General features: G+C 33.6%; 1 protein-coding gene across 5 annotated transcripts in view; it reads right to left on the reverse strand.

The window, feature by feature from the left end:
* The window catches only part of LOC106084761 (protein bunched, class 2/F/G isoform), a 608,039-nt gene that overhangs the window by 129,302 nt on the left and 456,597 nt on the right, over window positions 1–22,140 (reverse strand). The gene's annotated exons all lie outside the window — the stretch shown is intronic.

Raw genomic sequence — 22,140 nt, forward strand, 5'->3', positions numbered from 1 at the left:
AAACATCTGCAAGATGTTTCGGACAATGTCCTGTCTTTAGGCTATTGGCTTAAGCCGGGTGTCATGCATTGACTGTACAATGCACTTGTCATTTCTGCAATGCTATATGGTGTTGTGGTCTGGTGGACAGAGCTCTACAGATCGACCAAATTTCTTGACTTCTAGCAAAACATGGGAGGCATAAACCTGGTGTCATGCATTGACTGTATAATGCACTTGCCAGTTCTACAATGCTATATGGTGTTGTGGTCTGGTGGACAGAGCTCTAAAGATCGACCAAAGTTCTTGACTATTGGCAAAAAGACGGGAGTCTTAAACCGGGTGTCATGCATTGACTGTACAATGCACTTGTCATTTCTACAATGCTATATGGTGTTGTGATCTGGTGGACAGAGCTCTAAAGATTAACCTACTGCTCAGGAATAACACAGCAAATCATAGAATGGGTACAACTACACGGAAATAGAATGTTAACAATCTCGACACCTCAAAATAGCCTAGCAAGCCTACCAACCATTAACCATTAGAGAATATCAGAGATTCTATCAACAGTGATATGAGTGATAGACATCTTAAAAAGAGGCTGCAATAAATCCAAGACAAGACTTAAACAGCCGAGGGTAACTAGAACCGCAGTATAACTACACAAGAGCTGGCCGCTGGAGTGCGCCTGAGACAGAACATGCTCTATAGAACAAGGATAAAAAGGAAGGAAAAGTGGGAAATATTAAGGGAAGACATAAACAAAACCCTTGGGGCCTCGTATACAAAGTTGTAAAGAAGAAACTTGGCACATGAAGCTCAACGGCGGTGGTGGACGGTAGAACAATGCAAAATATAATCCACATACTATTACCCCGACACGATTGTGGAGAAGATGAAGAGTTTATGTGGAGGCCACCTTAGCGCAGATGTCAGCATGTCCGAATATGACGCTGAACTTTTGGGTTCAAATCCTGGCGAGACCATCAGACAAAAATTTTCAGCGGTGGTTTTTCCTTCCTAATGCTGGCAACATTTGTGAGGTTCTATGCCATGTAAAACTTCTCTCCAAAGAGGTGTCGCGGATGATCAATTAATTTTTTAATTAATTTTTTTTTTTTTATATAAAATTTTTATATAAATTTATTTTTATTTTCAATAAAAAATTCATTGATTATACCATTTCTCAAGTACGGTGCTTAATTTAAGGCTTTTTTGTGCCCTACAATATAAAGAGAAGGAGATTTCAAAGACCCATACGTCCCACATTTCGACAAATCAATAACGATGCCACGGCAGGCGGTTCTACCGATAGAGTTCTTCATGGGCGAAGGGCTGCCACCTCAGTGCACAAAATACTGCTACGACAGCAACAACAAATCTATAGGGCACACCTACAAAACATACGACAATTTTGTGGAGAACCCCCGCGAGGGAATTTTTTTATTCGGGTGGCCACGGACCTCTACCCCAACAACGCACCTCAAGTTTATGTTCCAGGTACACATTTGTTTACCCAATTATTGAAGTTAATTGGAATTTTCAAAAAATGTCAATCAGTTTTTAATTGAATCAATTAACAAATTAATTGAATATTTCAAAAATGTCATTCTTATTTTATTGATCCAATTAAAAAATTAATTGAAAATTTAATAGAAATTGAATTGAAATCTTGTCTTCTATTCAGAGAAAACTTATTATAAATTTTGCCTTTAGAGAAAATTTTAAATAAATTTCAAATAAAGGCAAAATGCAAGTCTATTAGTTAATGGTATTCTCATTGTTGGCAAAAGAAATGTGCTTTTAAGGGCTATAAAATAAAACTATCTTATTCGCATTGTTGCCAAATTTCACTTTCCCTTACTATACATATTAAAATGTTAAAAAAATGTTTAATTTTGTACGTTGTCAAGCTGCCAAAGAATTTGAACTCTTTATGTAACCAATTCATTGTATGATGTTCTCTTTTAAAAAAATTTCATTCAAAAATGTTTAATTGCTGCAATGTTGACAAATTTCAGAAAACTAATAATTGGAACTAGGATTGAACTGAAATTTTCTGTGTGTGTACACTCATAGAAAAAAGTTTGCTGAAAATAGCTAACATTATCTGCTGAATATTAGTAGTTAATTTTGCTGCTATTGTAGTAGTTTTGCTATTACAGCAATAGTTGTTGAAAAATCCGTTGTTGTTTGCTGAAAATGTTAGAAGAAGAAACAAAATACAAATGTAAAAGTGTGACTCAGTGGATGTTTATAGTCACCACTGAATGCATTCTCTCCATAATCTTTTTTCTTTAAATTTAGATACAAAAGGCCTTGACAGTCATGTACACATTAGTAGAGCAATTACAAAAAAATGCGAGCGAGCTCAGCCACATTTCGAAATGTATATCAATGGATGGATCAGGTAGCTTCTTTACAGTAATATTCCACTAACTATAATCATCTCTTCTAAAAAATTATGCCTAAAGTAATCAAAACAAGTAACAGGCAAATATAAAAAAAACAGTTTTTGGCAGATTTTTGTATTTAAAACAGAAGTTTTTGTTTGCTGACTTAGCTGACTAAAACGTTTGCTAATACAGCAGCCCTATGTTTGCTAAAACAGCTGTAATGTTTGGTTTCCCATTTTCATCAGACAAAAGTTGGTGTTTCAATGAACATTTTTGCTGTTTTGAATAAAAAATTTTGTTGAGTGCAGCTATTTTGCAATGAAGCCTATTTGTGTATTAGTAATGAATGTTCAAAATGCACTGTGGATTTTTTTTTGAAATTTTGTGTTTAGGAAAATATACTAGAGGGGCCCCGGCCAGAGCAAATTTCGTCTCTAGAGAATATTTTATTGAAATTTTCCCTTTAGAACATATTTTATTGAAATTTTGCCTTTGAAAAATCTATTTCGGTAGGCCTCCCCCCAGGCTACAACCCTGCATGGGGGGAGGCCTAATTTCAGCTTAAAGGGATCCAACCGACCTACTCCAATAAGAAGTAATTGGGCAAAATTTCAAGCGCCTAGCTGTACTCCATCGAAAGTCAGCGTGCTTTCGACAGACAGACGGACGGGCATGGCTAGATCGACTTAAAAGCCCACCCTATGGTAGTGGGCATAAAAACTATTGGTATATAGTACACGACTATTATGCCATAAGTAATATCTCTTCATATTGGGCGCCTTGTTTGCTTACTCTTTACTTAAAAATTTTGATGTTGAAAAATTTTCATGGAATCTTCAACTCCAAATGCCTACAAAAATGCTTCAAACAAGCTTAATGGCTATAGGCATATCTTGCGAAAACTAATTAACTATTCAAACAAACCTTCAATTCATCTGTTTCCCCTTACCTTTTTCATATCGAATCTAACATATTTTTGCATATTGTTTTTGCCACATCTAAGACATGAAGAGAAGGCCTTGGTACAGACACATGAAGGTTTCCCATTTTTATGTCACTGTCAATCACGTACATAAAGATTATGGCAAACGACTCAATTGCTTTATAAGGACATAGTTGATGTGCGCAATAATAAAGGCCGAGTTGTTTTTTCACAAGAAGCGGCTATCAGCAGGCAGATTACAAATTGACCTCATAAGAAGTGTATTTCAATCAACATTGCCATACCAAGGCAGTGGCAAAAAGCAAACATTTCAAAATGGGTTATAATAGAAATATTGGAATACAAATTTAAAAGAAATAAAACTCTAAAATAAAACTTCGATTAATATAAAATTTTATTAAGTGCTCATCATGGCAAAATACCCCCACCACCAAATGGCCTTGGCTGTCTGCTGGGCCCACTAACGCAGCGTTTTCCCTTCTACTAGCATTAGGTAGGCTTTATGACATTGTTTTTCTTTTAGAAAAAGAATTTAATAAACAAATAAATACATAATAAAACTGATAAATGTTTTTTGATAAAACAGAAAATAGCAACACCTACCATGTGCCTAATCTTATCGCAAATAAAGTGTCAATCATATACTCGACTCGACTCACCTCTACTCTGCTGTTTTTGTTTTCTTGCATTTTTTTCCTCCTACGATAAGGGCAGAAGCACTAAAATAAAGTTAATGAGCTTTGAAGTGCTTTGCTTTTCTACGCCACCAAAACAACAAGTCTAATAATGTCTGCAACATTGAAAAACAATCAACAATTATCAAAGGAGTCCAAGTGATAGAGGTGGGTCTGCAGGCAAAAAAAACATGAAGAAAGCCTTCTCTCTGTTGCCTGAGTATGTAAAGCATAACCCCTTTTTTCTTGCTGCTGGTGGTAAATAAATAAATGGCGCCGTCTCATAGATTATACCAGTTCCAAAGTCAATAAGTTTAGCAAAAATGTCTGGCAATATGAAAAGAGTAGCGATGCTTGACAAATGTGTGAAATATTTACTAGACATGGCAGACTGGTTGTTGTGATAACAAAAACGGGAATAAATATACCACAGTATTAAAAGAAGCAGTTTTTACGTGGGAGGGGTATACTAAAATTTAAGAAGAGGAAAATGAAAATAGTTTGTATTAAGCAAAAAAAAAAAAAACAACTGTCGTGAAAAATTTTTTCAAAAAATATATAAAAAAATGAAGCATGCCTTTAGGCGCTCATTGATGACCACACGAGGTACAAAAATAATTTTTTAGCTTGATTTAGAAACGCTATCTTATAAGCTAAAATTTGAATCAGAGGGCCTTTTTGATATAAGACAAGTATCCCTGCTGTTCCTTAAGCTAATGTTAAAGATCAAATTTAAATTGGTATGTAAAATTGTAGCATATACCAGCATACCATGACAGAATACGTTTTGTGTCACATTAGGGTAACTGTTAAAAATAAACTGCTCATATTCATATAATATCAACAAATGGAGCATATCCCTTGAAATAAAATACCTTTTTTAAATAAAAATTATAAAATGCAACTTGTAATGTAATCAAAATAAATAAATAGAAAATTTATTAAAAAAGCCCAAAAACAAAAAAAAAAAAAAAAAGATTTTATTTGTTTATTTACAATGCAAGAATAAAACCAACATACTATGCAGAACAAACGTGTTATTGGCTTCGCCTAAATGTATACTATAAATTTTTTTCTATTTGCATATGCAACACACTTTGCAATAAAATTATCATTAGAAAACACGAAAGTTCATAAAATTTTCATAAAATGTGTTACTAGAATGGTATTATAATAAGGCTTACCCTTGACAAAAGCAACAAAAATGGTACCAAAACGAGATTTCTTTAAAAAAAAGTACCACAGACCAATTCAGTTTCGAAATACTTGGTGAGATAACACGAAGAAATCTTTAAAAAAATATATTAAATGAATAAAGCAACAACAAACATAAAAAACAAGTTTTCTATAGGTTAGGTAAGGTTAGGTTGGAAAGAGGGTGTGGATATTTATCGGCCCCATGCCACTGTGGACATACACCTAAGCCAGTAATTGGTTTGTTGTGCGTTCTAAATACTAAAAAGTAACCTCAAAAAAGAAAATCTAAATTTTCTATGAAAACAAAAACATTTTTATTAAACTTCCCATAGAAATAAAAACTTGAGAAAATATTTTATAGAAACAAAAATGTTCTCAAAATAATCTAAGAAAGTAGTTCGTTTCCTAGTAAGAGAGAGTGTGAGAACGAAAAACATTTGGAGAGTTCTGTAAATTAGCGGTTGCAAAGTTTAAATTCGGACAATTCCATTCCCTTCCAGGTTTCCTATCGTCGCCTCAATTATACCGCGATGGTATGACCTGCTCCTATCCTCTATTCATTCTCCCATCGCCTTAAGTCTTATAGCCGCAATGGCTGCCTCACACTTATGCGACCCTCTGTATGTCTATGGGTCGGATATCTAGAATGGTCTCCATTGCCCTAGTAGGAGTGGTCATCGCCTATGCCAAGACAACATGTTCTCTGAACTTGTTTTATAATCCTAACGTTGCACTTTTCTCCATCGCTGCCCACCAAGCTACTGAAGCATTAATAAGTATACTCAGGCTCCATTTCGAGCCTACGGCCCGTCTACATAGTGCCCAACATCTGTGAGCCCTTTCATACGCTTCTGAATGTGACACTTTCAATTAAATTTTCTATCCAAGATCATACCCAAGTATTTGACCTTGTCAGATATTGAAATCGCTTTTTTGAGGAAACGTGTTGCGTCAAATTGGCCTACTACCTTCGTCTTCCTCGTGAAGAGACATATTTCAGTCTTCTCTGGGTTAACATTGAGACCCCTGGGTCTGGCCCAGTCGTAAGCCATATGCAAAACCCTTTTGGTCCTTCTGTATAGCTGGCTCGGATTCTTACTCCATAGAAGTAATATAACATCATCTGCGTAGAAGTGGGGTTCAAATCCCTGGGTATTGTAATAAAATTAAAATTTGTAGTCCCTTTCAGTTTTATACTAAATTTCACGTTTTTAATGTTTTTTCCGATAATTCATTTCGATAACAAGAATAACAGGGTCCCCAATAAAAACATTAAAGATAATTGAAATTTAAAACTATATGGATCAAATAAAATTTAGCATATCCACAAAATCTTTAAAGATAAAATATATTAAAACATTTAACTAAATAATTAATAAATATATAATCGATTTCGATTTTAAAGCTATATATAATCGAACTTAATTTTACAACCCAGCCGGTTTTTATTCAATTTCTTTGTGATAATCCGTTTTGGTTTTATAAACAGTTAGCTTTTATTAATCGATTATTATTTTATAAACGGTTTCTATTATCGATTTCAACTTCCAATTTCCATTTGATTTCAAATTTATAAACGATTTCGATTTTATGATCGATCTTTTTCGATTTTATAATCTTTTTTGATTTTATGATCGATTTCGATTTATAATCAATTTCGATTTAATAATCATTTTAGATTTTATAATCGATTTCGACGTTATAATCGATTTCGTTTTTATAAGCATTTTCGATTTTATAATCGATTTCGATTTTATAATCGTTTTCGATTTTATGATCGATTTCGATTTTATAATCGATGTGAAAATTTTCTAAACAAATTTGTTTATACTTAGGATCCATTCCGATTTTGAAATTTAGCTAAATCGATTTAGTTGCATAATCGATTTCGATTTTTAATTCGATTTCAAATTCTATTAGAAATCGATTTTTAAATTTTAGACGCAAATCCATACAAATTGGAAGAAATTTCGTTGAAAGTAGAAAAATCGTTTAAACAAATTCTTTGGAATTAATCAAATAACGTCAAACAGTGCTTTAGAGAACAAAATTTTCCAAAAAAGAAACAAATACAAATTTCTTCGAATTCATATTTCTTCGGGCATCAAAAAAAATTCAAAAAAGGAGACTATTTAAAAAAAGATCAAAGAAAAGTCTTTAAAGCAACTAACTGTTCTCAGGTCGCAGAATAGAAACGCAGCTCACAGTGGAGAGTATGGACCTCATGGTTAAAAATTGAAATGAAACAAATTGAACAGAAACACGACCCACAGTGAAGATTACCCACATCATGGCCAAAAATTTAAATTAAAAAAACACAAATTACGCCTTGAGGACTATTTCGTATATTTGAAAATGGCAAGACATAAACGTTGTGCTGCCTGTTTTTATTCATGACGCAATGAGGTAGCTCCTCATTTCACTGGGGTCAGAGCATCTTCCCAAAATGCTTGACAGTCTATCCGATTTCACAATTTTTGATTATTGCGTATATCTCATAAAGAGTAAAAGAAATTGAAACACTTCGAAAAACCTTAAACGCTGCTTTGCCGAAATGACTATTTTCTTAGAAGTTGGGATACCTGAAAAAAGTCAAAGACATCATAATGTGTTTGTCATATAGATTTTGCCCATACAACTCTTCCCAACTCATCATACTCTCCTGGTTTGTGTGTTCTGTGCGTTGAAAAGGATTTCGAGATAGAACCACTTATTGTGTGAGCAAACAGCGATTTAGAGCTAATCAACAACTCAAAGTCTGTACTCGTTGTTCATGCTGATGTGAAGAGGATAACTACTAGCACTAGTATGATGACAATGACAGAGTAGAGCAAGAGTATTTTTATATTATTTATAAAAATACAGCACTTTAAATAAGATAAGAAAGAACGTGAGGATTTCTTTTGCAAATAATTGTCATAGCAAAAAAAAATAACATTAATAAATGGAAATCCCCTAGAATTAAGATAAACAAGGGAAATTACAAATGAAAGTGTTAAAGAGAAAACCAAAAAATCTCACAAAGTTCATATAGATAAACTTAATTGGGGATTAGAAAAAAAATAAATCAGTTATAATTTCCTTCAACAAGTTTAATTGATTTCTGACATTTTATTTCATTAAACTACAATTCATTGCATAACTTCCTCTTTGCAATAAATTAAGATAAGAAATATCACTTGTGGTCTACACCTATGTCGTGTTTTAATTATAGTTTTATATATATTTATTTAATATAATATTTCCGCAATAATTGTGAGTCATTTGCTAGTGACATTTGCAGAAGTTAAAACAATGACGAAATGCGTAAATTTATAAATAGCTATGATTTCATGACAAATTTCTTAAATGATGAATTGTTATTCAATTGTTTTGGTTGAAAATGAAAAGTGTTTGAAAAAAATTATCAATGAGATAGCAAAAAAGATAACCGAAATTAGGGAAACAAATCAATGTTGTCATTTGCGAAAATAGGTTCAACGATTTTAGGATTTTGGATATTTACCAATTTCTAAAGCAAAAATAAAGTAAAGCCGGTGGTAAATTTAGTCAGGTAGAATATAATACATCCTTCACATAGTAGCTTTGATGTTGAGTTTTTTGTTATCGATTTACTGATTTCTCTTGAGAAAGAATAAACTCTATTTGTATATTGATACAAAATAAAATCTATAATTTCTGCCTACTGATCTAATCTTTAGCGATTTTGCAGCCAACTTTAACGAATTTGCAGCCGTAGAGTCAAAAGAGGTTTACGATCGATTTAAAAATCCAGAACGATTACAAAATCAAAGTTTATTGAAAAATTGTAATAGATTACTAAATCAATATTGATTATTATATCGAAATCGATTATTTTGAAATCGAATTTTAAATCAATTTCAAATCGATTATTATATCGAAATCGATTATTATATCGAAATCGATTATTATATCGAAATCGATTTTCAAATCAAAATTGATTATTTAATCGGTAATTTAATCGAAATCGACTTTTAAATCGAAATCGATTATTGAATCAAAATCGATTACTGAATCAAAATCAATTTTTAAATCGAAATCATTGCAAGTGCAAATTTCACATATATGGCTATGTGCTGTCCGATTCAATTTTAAGCTCAATGAAAAGGGAAAAAAATCGTAATAGATTACTAAATAAAAATTGATTATTATATTGAAATCGATTATTAAATCAATTTTTTTTCCTTAGTGTCTGAGGCGCATCCCCACCTCGCAAACCCCCTCAACAGGACATATTTACCGATTGGAACAAAATGGTTATCAAATGAAAGGTATTTGGAAGTTGAGTACACATCGGTTATAAGAATTTGACCCACGGTGCCTACGGGGCCTCCCCAAACTTAAAAACTCCCAAAACGGGTATGAATGTCCAAAATGGGTATCAAATAGAAGTTTTTTGGAAGTTGACTACGAATCATGTATATTAGTTTACTACGAATCATGTATACAACCACTAACGTGCACTTCGAATGGGATAATGAGTGAATTAAAAGAAAGGTCTATAACAGTAGAGTTCGAATCTAATGTTGATATAAGGATTCAAGTTTCTGGGTCACGTCCTGCCGTTCAACCGGACATGTAGATCGCGACAATAAAGGACTTAAATAAATGGTCTTAGCATCGGGAGGACCGACCCTTACCTCCCAATATAAACCATACCAAACTGTCATGTAGGATGACTGAGAACAGGTTGTCCACAAATGAAAGAACGTGTCAGAGGGCAATTTCACTTCTGCAACCAACCCAAAACAAAAAGGAATTAAAAATAATACATGAAGGCCGATAAGGATAGAATAGGACAGCAATAAAAGGTATTTGGTAGTAGAGTACACTCTTTGCCCTCAAATTGGGATGGACACAGGATGAACCTGCAGATCTTTTAAAATGTGCTATCCCAAGTGGTAGCTTTGAAATATGATTTTGAAAGTAGATAACGAATACAAATAAAATTAATTAGTTGAATCTGAACGAGATCCCGGAGTAGCCCTGAATGTTTTGATCACCAGCATAAAAAAGGCTTAAAGAAAAATCCATTTTCAAAAATCCATTTTAAGGTATAGCGAAGGGCACCGGGCCAGCTGGACTTTTATAAAAAAGAAATCGAGTTATCAAATCTAAATAAATAAAAAATACCCATTAAAAAATTGAAATCGCTTATAAAATCAAAATCGATTGAGATGGATTAAACAAATTAAAATCGTTTTTAGAAAATCGAAATCGATAGTAGAACTCAAATCGATAAATAATTCGATCATAAATTCGATATCATTTATTTTAAATGGGCAAATTGGTTTTTCTTTTGTGTAAGCTAAACACACCTCGATTTTAAGGTAGGGTTTAAAATCGTCATTTATTTTTTTTTTTACTACTTGTTACCAAAATGTCTGCAATTATCCAAAACAAACCAAGAAACACTCATAAAACGAAAAACAACACAATCAATCATTAAAACTCTACACTAATGGAAAGTGCCTCTAGCTGTCATAAAAGTGGCAAAATAATGCTCAAGATAAGAAAAAAATAAAATAGTGAAAGACACATCATTTGTCTGCCAATGGAACAAAAGCGAAAACGAAATATGAAACTACTACATATCTAATGTTGCGAATTCTGTCAACAACTTTCAGCTCTCAGCTAAGGCACCTCAAGAAAGGCTGTACATTTCCTTAGACTAGCAGCCAAATATGGTCAATAGAAAGATTGCAGTAACAATAGAAGGCGAGACTAAAAGTGAAACACTGAAAGTTGACCTGTTTTGTGGCTATCTGTGCAACAGGATCTAACGGCCAATGCGCAAAAACGAATCTAAAACACATAATGAGTTAAAACGAAATCATAAGCAGTCATAGAATGCCTATAGAAATGTGTGAAAAAAAAAACAAATAAAACTAGAAACATTCACTTGAAAATAGAAAGTTGTTGCATTGAAACATTGAACTAAATATGGTATGGCATTAACAAAAAGGCAATTCATCAGCATCAGTATTATCATCATCATCAAGTTTAAGTTTTCTTTTTGGAAAATCAAAAAAAAAAGAGTTTTCACAAATTACAAGTAATAGAGAAGCACGAATATATTTTTTCTTTCAATTAAGCTGCATATGTTGGTAAAGAAGAGAATGTCTTTAACATTCCCATTAAGTTTAATGATTCACTGATTGCAATGTTTTAGAGGATTCACATATGAAAAGGAAGCCTGACATGTGTCCACGTAGCCTTGCAATGTTTTGGAGGATTCGCATATGAAAAGGAAACCTGAAATGTGTCCATGGTGCCTTTGTTGTAGTATATCCGCCACCAAGGATCGATCGCATATGACCAATTTATATGGTTTCCCCTTTTAGGCCCTTTATATGAGAGCTATATCAAGCTATGGACCAAACCATACCTGATGAAAATGCTGTTTATCATGGCATAAAATATAATCGAATGATAAGTTTATTTTAAATTTATGTAAAGGGTGATTTTTTCGCTATTATCTTTTTGACAACAAATGGTTTAAACAGCTCATGCACGTTTCGTGTTTTGTTTCACTGTCAAAAGTCTTCAGGTTGGTCTATTATCTAACCCTGAATCGTCTTACAAACGAACAACGCTTGCAAATTATTGAATTTTATTATAAAAATGTGTGCTCTGTTAAGAAAGTTCATCGCGATATCATTTTTTTTTCTCATTTATGGCTCAATAGGTACGTAAATAAGCAGAACAGTAGATTTTGAAGCGAAGATCAGCCAGAAGCATTGCAAGAGCTACCAATGCATCCAGAAAAAGTCACAGTTTGGGACGGTTTGTGGGCTGGTGGCATCATTGGACCGTACTTCGTCAAAGATGATGCGAATTGTAACGTAACTGTGAATGGCGAGCCCTACCGCAAGATGATATCCAACTTTTTTTGCCCAAAATACAAGAGCTTGACTTGCATGACATGTGGTTTCAACAAGACGGTGCCACATGCCACACAGCACGCGTAACAATGGACTTATTGGGAGTCGAGTTCGGTGAGCATTTTATTTCATGTTCAGGACCGGTCAATTGAACGCCTTGATCGTGCGATTTTACTCCTTTTGGACTATTTTTTGTGGGGCTGTATTAAAGCTCATGTCTATACAGACAAGCCCGCTTCAATTGAAGCATTGGAAAACAACATCAAAGCATTTATTCTTGAGATACCGGCCGAAATGTTGGAAAGATTATGACAAATTGTCCTAAGCGAATTTGAGGCGCAGGTAGGTAGGTTTTTTACCCTTTCCCTTGGGATAGGGTAGTTTAAGTACCTTTTACCTTGGGATAGGGTAGATTTAGTACCCTTTCCCTTGGTATAGGGTAGATTTAGTAACCTTTCCCTTGGTATAGGGTAGATTTGCATTTTTTCAGTGCCTTTCCCTTGGGATAGGGTAGTTTTAGCACCCTTTCCCTTGGTATAGGGTAGATGTAGTACTCTTTTCCTTGGTATAGGGCAGATTTAGTACTCTTTCCTTGGGATAGGGTAGATTTAGTACCCTTTACCTTGATACGTGGTAGTTTAAGTAGCCTTGCCCTTGTGATAGGATAGTTTTAGTACCCTTTCTCTTGGGATAGTGTGGTTTCAGGACCCTTTCACTTGGGATGGGGAAGTTTTCGTACCCTTTTCCTTGGGATAAGATAGTTTTTCCCTTTCCGAAGGGAAAAGGCACAGTCACGGTCAACATTTGCATGAAATAATCTTCAAATCTTTTAATATATGAACCATAGTATCGATTAAAATAAGGATTTCATGAATTTTTCTAAATTTTAATGTTTTTTTTTTAACTTTCCTACAGCTCTTAAAAATCACCTTTTTATTTAACTTGTCGGTTATCGAAATCGTTTCGTCCAAAAGTCTTAAAGACTCATCGAAATCAAGAGGCCAGTGTGTATAATTTGGCATCGAAGTTTTCTTCTTATTCATGCACAATTTCGTGCAGGTTGGTCTGCACCGAGCGCCCTTCGACATAGGCATATGTTTCGTGTCCTTATCATGGTGTTCACTATACGTTCAATGGTTCAAAGGATTAAAGTTCCATAAGCCTATGATAACGTATAACTAGCCCGGGTCTGGGCTAGAGCTGGCAAAATATCGATGACACTATCGATATTTAATTTTTTTACTGAATATCGATTGATATTTTTCCGATGGATACTATCGCAAAAGTTGGAAGATCATATTACACGGATGGATCAAAGCTAGAGGACAGATTGGGTCTGGGGGTTTATATTGAAACCCAGGGACTGAGATCTGTTTTAGACTGCCTGACCATAAAACGGTCCTGCAGACGGAGATCCGGCGATCATGGAATGCCTGATGTGGTGTGGTGCTAACGCGAGGACGTCTTTACGTGTGGGACGTGTGAATATCTTTATCGACAGTAACAACCAGAATGGTAAGGTCGCGAACAGTTTTGCAGTGTAAGAAGGAGATTAACGCCTTCTCTGAGGATGGCAGAATCCGCAACGTTTGGGTGCCGGGCCATAACGGAGCAAGGGGAAATGAAAGGGCAGATGATTTGGCGGTGAAGGCCAGAGGACTGCCGTCAATAAACTTGGTTAACCCGAAGCCTTTCGGGTCAACGCAGTCCGAGTTAAGGGAGTGGGCGACGAATGCGCATGCAACATTATGGAACAGCGAAACGGTCAGTAGGACGGCGAAAATCCTATGGGGGGATCCAGATCGTGAGAAGACGAGGCTATTACTGAAAGTAGGTGGTCAGTATAGCTATTGGTATCATAACGGGACACATAGGACTACGAGCTCACTTATGTAAAATCGGTGCGGCAAGTGATAGCAAGTGTAGGCCATAGGAAAAATGAGATGAGACGTTGGAGCATTTCTTTCGTCGTTGCCCGGCTTTCTTGTACAACAGATACCGGTACTCAGGTGGAGACACAATATCAGACATGAACCAACTTAGGGAAGTGGTATTGAAAACAATTAAGGGTTTTTTAAGTAGCACGGAATTCCTAACCTAAAATTTTCTTTTTAGAGGTTACTTTATAGTTTTTAGAGCGCACAACAAGCCGATTACTGGCTTAGGTGTATGTCCATAGTGGCATGGGGCAGATTAATATCTGCACCCCCTTTTCAACCTAACCTAACCTAACCGATTACTGGCTTAGGTGTATGTCCATAGTGGCATGGGGTAGATTAATATCCGCACCCTCTTTTCAACCTAACCTAACCTACCACTGACTTTATTAATCTTGGTTTTATTTCGTCTGTGCGTAGATATTGCTTTTATATAAATCGATATCCTCATTTTTCGATTGAAATATAGGTGATGGAAAAATAACGATAGTATCTATATTTATTATTAAAACTATCGAAAATATCGAATGTTGCGATTATCGATAGTTTGCCAGCTGTAACAAAGACTACATCATGAACCTGTCCAATCGTTATATCTTCAAATTTAACCATCTTTTGACCAGAAGATTCATATGTCTCAAGTTTAAGTTGAATATCTTCACTTTTAAGAACTTATGCATTTAAAGAAGCTGATATCTTAGTCTTCCAGTTATGCTAAAGTAATACTACCCTATTAGTACCAACAATTGAAGGATTCCATTTCTCTATTTTTTATTTTTGCTTAGCCTTTTCTTCATTCTATTGCATATTTTACAATGCTATTCCATGCAGCATTGCTCATTTTTCTAGAACATTCTTGGCCTCAATTAAAACTTAACTTTGTATGAATTCGCTTTGAATCTTTAACTCTGCCCATATCTGAGGAGTCTCTTTTTGTAACTTCTTTCGTTTAGTTGACTTGATAGCATATAGCAACACTATTTTTTAGTTTGATTGCTCTTAGCACCAATGAAAGAAAATTTAATTGAAGACAAATCAATTGAACATCAAAAATAAATAAACAAAAATAAAACAGCATTGGTTTATTTTTAGCATTCAAGTACTTATGATCAATATAAATAGACATTCTCTTTACAAAAAAATTTTTGCCAGGTCCATATAACTCAACACCCAAAGATTCTATTTAACGTCAGTGCCTGCAATAATAATAATAATACCGCGCAAACGGCAGAGTCGTAAGAGATTGTTGGCATGTGTTTGTGGTGGGTATGTGGTATCTTACGCAAATCGTAGTAAATTGAAAATTGAATTTAAATTGAAATGTTCTGTTGCAAAGCAATTGAGGCAAGACGGCAGCATATTGTCACCAAAAACCTCAAATACAAATGAACGCAAGTGAATATGGCAAATAAAGTGGATTGTTCAATCAATTATGTGAGATGTATAGAAAGAAGCAGTATAAAGTACGAGAAGGAAAAATATCAAAAATGGAAAAAATGTAACATTCTATTGATTTTCCAAAATTTTATGACACCTTAGAATTGTTTGCGAATTTTAGTTTCAGAAATTATGAAACCTATTGTTCAGCTAAAAATCAGTAAGGAAAGGCAAAAGTCGGGCGTTGCCGACTTTATAATACCCTACACCTAACCTATAAGCACAAAGTAGGAGCTATATCTAATTCTGAACCAATTTTCATAGACCTCGTCCGATGTTTTCAGATTTGTTATTAAACAATCCGTATCGAATGTAGGACAATTATGTACAAACTGTAATACATACGGTTGACAAATGACAACATAATTGCGAACTACCCAAAATCTGACGAACATATATATGGGAGCTACATCTACATCTGAACCGATTTTGACCAAACTTCTTAGATATTTTGGTAGGCATGGAGAAAACCCTTGTGCCCAATTTTGGCAATATTGGTCAATTAAAGGGCTTGCAGTGACTCTAGACCGTTTTCTGTGAAATTCACCAGTAATATTAGGTGTCACAAGAAAATCCATGCTGCTACATTTCGAGAAAATCGGTTGACAAATGACCACCTTATTGCAAAATTTCTCAAAATCGGACGAACATATATATGGGAGCTATATCTAAATCTGAATCGATTTCGACCAATCTTTATGGATATTGTGGAAGTCATCGAGGAAGGTGTTGTACAAAAATTTGGGAAGATTGGTGAATAAATGAGCTTGCAGTGGCTCTAGGATTGAAAATCAGGCGATATATATATGAGAGCTATATCTCAATCTAAACCGATTTCTATGAAAAAACACCAGTAATGTCGAGAGTCAAGACAAAATCCTTCCTGCTAAATTTCGAAAAAATCGATTGACAAATGACCACTTTATTGCAATATTTCTCAAAATCGGACGAGCATATTTATGGAAGCTATATCTAAATCTGAACCGATTTCGACCAAACTTTATGGATATTGTGGAAGTCGTCGAGGAAAGCATTGTACAAAGTTTTGGGAATATTGGTGAATAAATACGCTTGCTGTGGCTCTTGGAGGAAAAATCGGGCGATATATATAACTATGAGAGCTATATCAAAATCCGAACCGATTTCTATAAAATTTACCAGTAATGTCAAGAATCAAGATAAACACCTTCCATCAGTTAACAAATTACTATTTTATAGCATAATTACTGCAAATCGGACAAACATATATATGGGAGCTATATCTAAATCTGAACCGATTTTTTCCCAAAATCAATAGGCTTCGTCTCTAGGCCGAAAAACATGCCAGCACCAAATTTGAAGAAGATCGGATGAAAATAGACACCTGTAGTTTGCACACAAATAACCATGGACAGACAGACGGACATAGCTACATCGTATTAGAAAGTGATTCTGAGTCGATCGGTATTCTTATCAATGGGTCTATCTCTCTTCCATTTGGGTGTTACAAACAAGTTCACTAAGTTTTAATACCCTGTACGACAGTAGTGGTGTAGGGTATAAGCACAGTTGGGCGGAAAACATTATAATACCGAAAAGGGCCTTAATCATGCACTGTCTAAACGTCTACTAATGGTGTGCTCACCAATTCGTCTGTGTCTTAGAGCTGTCAAACTATTGATAGTTGGATTTTTTAATCAATATCGATAGTTTAGTGTTAAAAACTATCGATACTATCGGTAACATTTAATTTTTTGTTGAAATGAATCCTTGTTTGATAAAAATTATTGGATTAACCAACAATTCCATAATTCATAGGCTAAACCTTTGCTTTTGAATAGAAAGCCTTCACAATGATACATGTTTGTCCTACATATGCGGCACACACCGATAACTTTTGTATAATAGAAACAAGTTAAAAGGCATTACGTTCGGCCGGGGCGAACTTTAGATACCCACCATCTCATTATAACTATTAACCACATTTCCATTAAATTCGGTTAAAATGCACTATTTGTGAACCCGTAGTGAACCCGTGAATAAGGAACCTATGTTTTTTAAATGTGGACTATTAGTGGATTTCTTGTAACCAATACATAACGTCTGTTCCATGGCAAAAACTTTTCTGTAATCAATAAAAAATTCTTCGTTCTGGCAATCTTTGTTTTCATGATTCACTCCGATCTCTACACTCATCCCTTTAGGAGAAAAATAATGTACGGGAAGAAATATAAAAAAGAAAATTGTTGACGGAAGCACCTTACTAACCCATAGTTAGATTTTGAGGGCTTTATTGACATTTTAATTCAAAATCTCGAAAATTTCCTGGCCTGCATTTTCCATATTGAATCTTGCGCGAACCTCAAGTTACCATATTTCTGTTATTGATGAGTGTTTTACATGTCTACCATATTCACCAAATTTTTTTGTATTCACTTAGGCGATTATTTTTTAATAAATTTCAAAGTATACTTTGGGGAGTCATTGTGAATATATAAGAGTCACATTAAATATGCAAATAATACCTTTGGAATAATGTCAAACAGTGATTATTCTGGTCGAATGATGTTTATAATCCAATTTATAAAATTACAAACAATAATTTATTGCCTCTACAGAAGTGAGTAGGGAGATTACCAAACACATATTACACAAAGGTATATTTATTTTATTTATTTTTTTTCGAAAATGTCACAGCAATTAACTTTAATTTAAAGAGCATGAGCCTCCTTCTCAAAAAAAAAAAAAAATAAATAAATAATTTACCAAAAGTTGAAACAAGGCCATCGAACTTAAATTGTATGTAAGTCTGTCATACATGAAAAATACAACAATTCCCCGAAAACAAAAAAAAATTCAACACCAACAATGTCAAATCGAAAAACAATTGCCGCCTACCTCGTCAAGGGGATTTCAAATGCCATTACCAAAATAAAATCCCACTATGATATCATCAAACTTATATTCTAAGGGTTACTCGTTTACACTGAACTTAGTACATATACCAGACCCCATTAAAGTCCCATTTATTACCACAAGCAGCAGCATTTGTATTTTATGTTTGCCCCTCTACTATGGCAACCATCCACCATATACCCAGTGTCCTTAATGTACTTGACCTGAAAATTTTTGGCAGGCGTTTTATCATGATTTTAATTGTAATGCTTGCAAAAATCCGAAGCATACATTAAGGGTGTGTTGGCTGAACTATGTAGTAGTTAATAAAATTTATTGCATTCTTCTTCCTTTTTTGAATGAAGAAAAAGTGTTAAACTATGGCTATTTGAAGAAGTGTTCAAACAGAAAATTACTTGATATTTATAATGAAATGTGACCCTTTATGGCTGTATATGGTGGCAGCGAAATGCGAGCAGAACAAATTTATGGCCTACTTTCAGGCACTGGGCAAATATGAATATTAAGTATGGGATATGTAAATGAAATTAGGCTACAATTTATCTGGGTAATGGTTGTAGGAAAAAAGAAGGCAAAGTTTGGGAATTTAAGTAAATATTGTAAAGATTAAGGGTATGAAGGAAAATTGGTCTTTTATATTATGTAAGATTCATAGTTTTCCAGATAACATTGCGAGTTATATAAAAATTTTATCAAAAGAGAATATTTCTTGGAAATTTTTTCTTTAAAGAATACTTTTAGAATTTTGACTACAGAGAAACTTTATTATAGATTTTGTTTTTAAACAAAATATCTTGGGAATTTTATCTTCCAATAGAATTTCTTAAATTTTGTCTTTAGAGAATTTTTTTCTCACAAATTTCTCAGAAATTATTTCTTTAGCGAGAATTTCTTAGCAATTTAATTTTTAAAGAAAATTTCTTAGAAATGTTGGCTTTAAAAGCGGTTAAATCATATATACATAAAATTTTTGCCAAATGGCTCCTCACAACATGCTATAAAAAGGTTAAAATGGTCTCGCCTAAAAGTATGCATATATTTTTTTGACTGAAAAATTCAAGAGTTACATATAGGAACATAGAAGAATGTAGTTACAAAAACTCCTTTAAAAATTTCGCTACAAAAACAATTCCATTTAGTAAAAATGGCCCTCCATAGGGCTTGGTTGAAATGGTCTATCCCAGAAGTATGCAGTTATTTTTGAGACTGAAAAACTCTAAGAGTTAAAGAAAAGAAGTTAGTTGGCAAAAATTTCTTCAAAAATTTCACCAGAGAAACAATTCTGTGAAATTTTTTCTGGAGAGAAAAATTTTATGACATTTTCTGCAAAGATAAATTTTTTTATGATCTATCCCTAATCTATCTCTAATAATAACATAATTATAATAATGTCTTAAAAACAAAATTTCTATAAATTCCTTCAGAAGTTAGGAAAAATATTTTCTCAAGAAAAAATTTCTAAGAAATTTTCTCTACAGACAAAATTTCTAAGAATTTAAAAGTGGTTAAGCCACATTTACATAACATTTTTACTAAATGGCTTCTAGGGCATACTATAAAATGCAGTTATTTTTGAGACTGAAAAACTTTAAGACACTTTAAAAATGCCACTAGAGAAAAAATTCTGTAAAATCTTCACTGGAAAGAAAGATTTTATGACATTTTCTATAACCACAAAATTGCTATAAAATTTTCTTTAAATTTCTAGGAAATTTTCTGAGTTCTATAATAATAAAATTTCTATGCAAATATGTCTAAAAACAAAAATTCTATGAATTTTTTATGAATCTATATTTTCTAAAGAATTTAAAAGTAGTTAAGTCATATTTACATAACCTATTTACTAAATAGCTCCTTAGGACATGCAATAAAATGGTTGAAATGGTCTCGGCCCAAAAGTATGCAATTATTTTTGAGACAGAAAAACTCTTAAAGAAAGGATTCCATGTTCCTTTATTTGACAAAAATTTCTTTATAATTTCACCGGAGAATAAATTCTGTAAAATTTTCTCTGGAGAGAAAATTTTTGTGACATTTTCTACAAAGAAATTTTCTTAAAATTTTTAGGAAATTTTCTAAGTTCTCTAATAATAAAATTTCTGTGAAAATATGTCTAAAAACAAAAATTCCATGCATTCCATAAAAATTATGGAACAATTTCTAAGAAATTTTCTCTATAGACAAGGTAAGTCAGGATAGGTTTAAGTGACAGTCTGCCATAAGACTCACTTAGACGTTTTCGTCCATTCTGAAACCACAGGAACAGAAGAAGGAAGATGGCTTCTAGTTCCTACCGTCGAATCATCCAGTCCGCTTTAAAAAGTCCAATAACTTACGTATGTTCACATCCGCTGAATCAGACAGGTTCTCAAAGAAATGAGAACCTAAAATGGAACTCCTTCTATAGTCTCTTCTTCTTCGATGTCCTCACAGCTTCTGCAAAAGTCGTTGCTGACAACCTTTAGTCTGTCAGCATGTTTTCCGATAAGACAGTGACCTTTCATGACGGACACAATGACTAAGACGTATGCTCAAGCCAGTGACACCAAAGCGGCAGACCACTTGAAGTCTAGATTAGACCACATAGTTTTGGAATGCTCACAGCCCCCACTTTGTGGCCATCTATCATTCGTTGTCCTTCGGGCCTGGTCCGGAAAACTTAGCTTACATGGCGCTAGAGGCATACCTACAGATTTCAGTATCCCCGGAATGTGTAGGGTAGTTCCTAGTCTCGCAAGTTCGTCCGCTTTACAATTCCCTGGGATATCTCTGGTGCCCGGCACCCAGAACAGGTGAATTTTGATCTGTTCAGCCATCTCCTTGAAAGACAGTCGAGGTCGGTCTTTAGACAAATTTTTATCGAATTTTTTACTTATTTCTAGGAAATTTTTCCATAGAGAAAATTTCTGAGATATTTTGTCTTTAGAGAAAATTTCTTAGAAATTATGTTTATAGAATTTTTTTTTTTTTTTCAAAAAAAAAGAAAGAAAGAAAAAATTTTTCTTTAGAGATAATTTCTAGAAGTTTTTAAGTTTTATTAAAAATATTATCTTTAAAGAAAATTGTGTCCCAAATATAGTCTAATTTTAGAATCTTGCAGAACATTCTCAAATCAAAACAAAATATTTAAATATATTATACTCAGTTTCGTCAATTGTTTTCAAAATTATCATTTTGAACTTTAGGTGACATTGAAATATTAGAAACAGCAGATACAGAAACAAACAAAGGAGGCTAATACGAAAATTATTTGTTGTTCATCATTCACATAAAACTGATGATAATTTTCACATTGCACAAAAGATTTGATTATTTATTTCCAAAAAAAATTTTCTAAAGATTATTTGCAAATTAACGTCATAATGAGACTTTATTTAATAAATTATATCAAGTCTAAAAATATGTTAAATAGTATAATGTATTGTTTTCATATAGGCCATATGTTGGGCTTATCTATTTATTATTTTGTTTCTCTCTATGCAATTGTCCGTCCGTCTGTCCGTTCAGCCATTTCATCCATTAAATTTTTGATGTTAATCATTGTTTGGGTGTCATATGCACATCACAATCACGTAATGCTTTGGGGTATTGTTTTTATTTGTTTTGTTTTTTTGTTTTGTCGTTTTTGCCTTTCTCCGCCACACCTCTGTAATGGGAATTTATGTGTTTTATATTGCCATTAAATTAATTTTTGTCACCCATCAAAATAATTATTTTGCAATTAAATCCACGAAAAGCTTTGGCGAAACAAACAATGTAGGGCATTTTAAAACA

This window comes from Stomoxys calcitrans, chromosome 3, assembly GCF_963082655.1.
Source record: "Stomoxys calcitrans chromosome 3, idStoCalc2.1, whole genome shotgun sequence".
In the NCBI taxonomy this organism is placed as follows: domain Eukaryota; kingdom Metazoa; phylum Arthropoda; class Insecta; order Diptera; family Muscidae; genus Stomoxys; species Stomoxys calcitrans.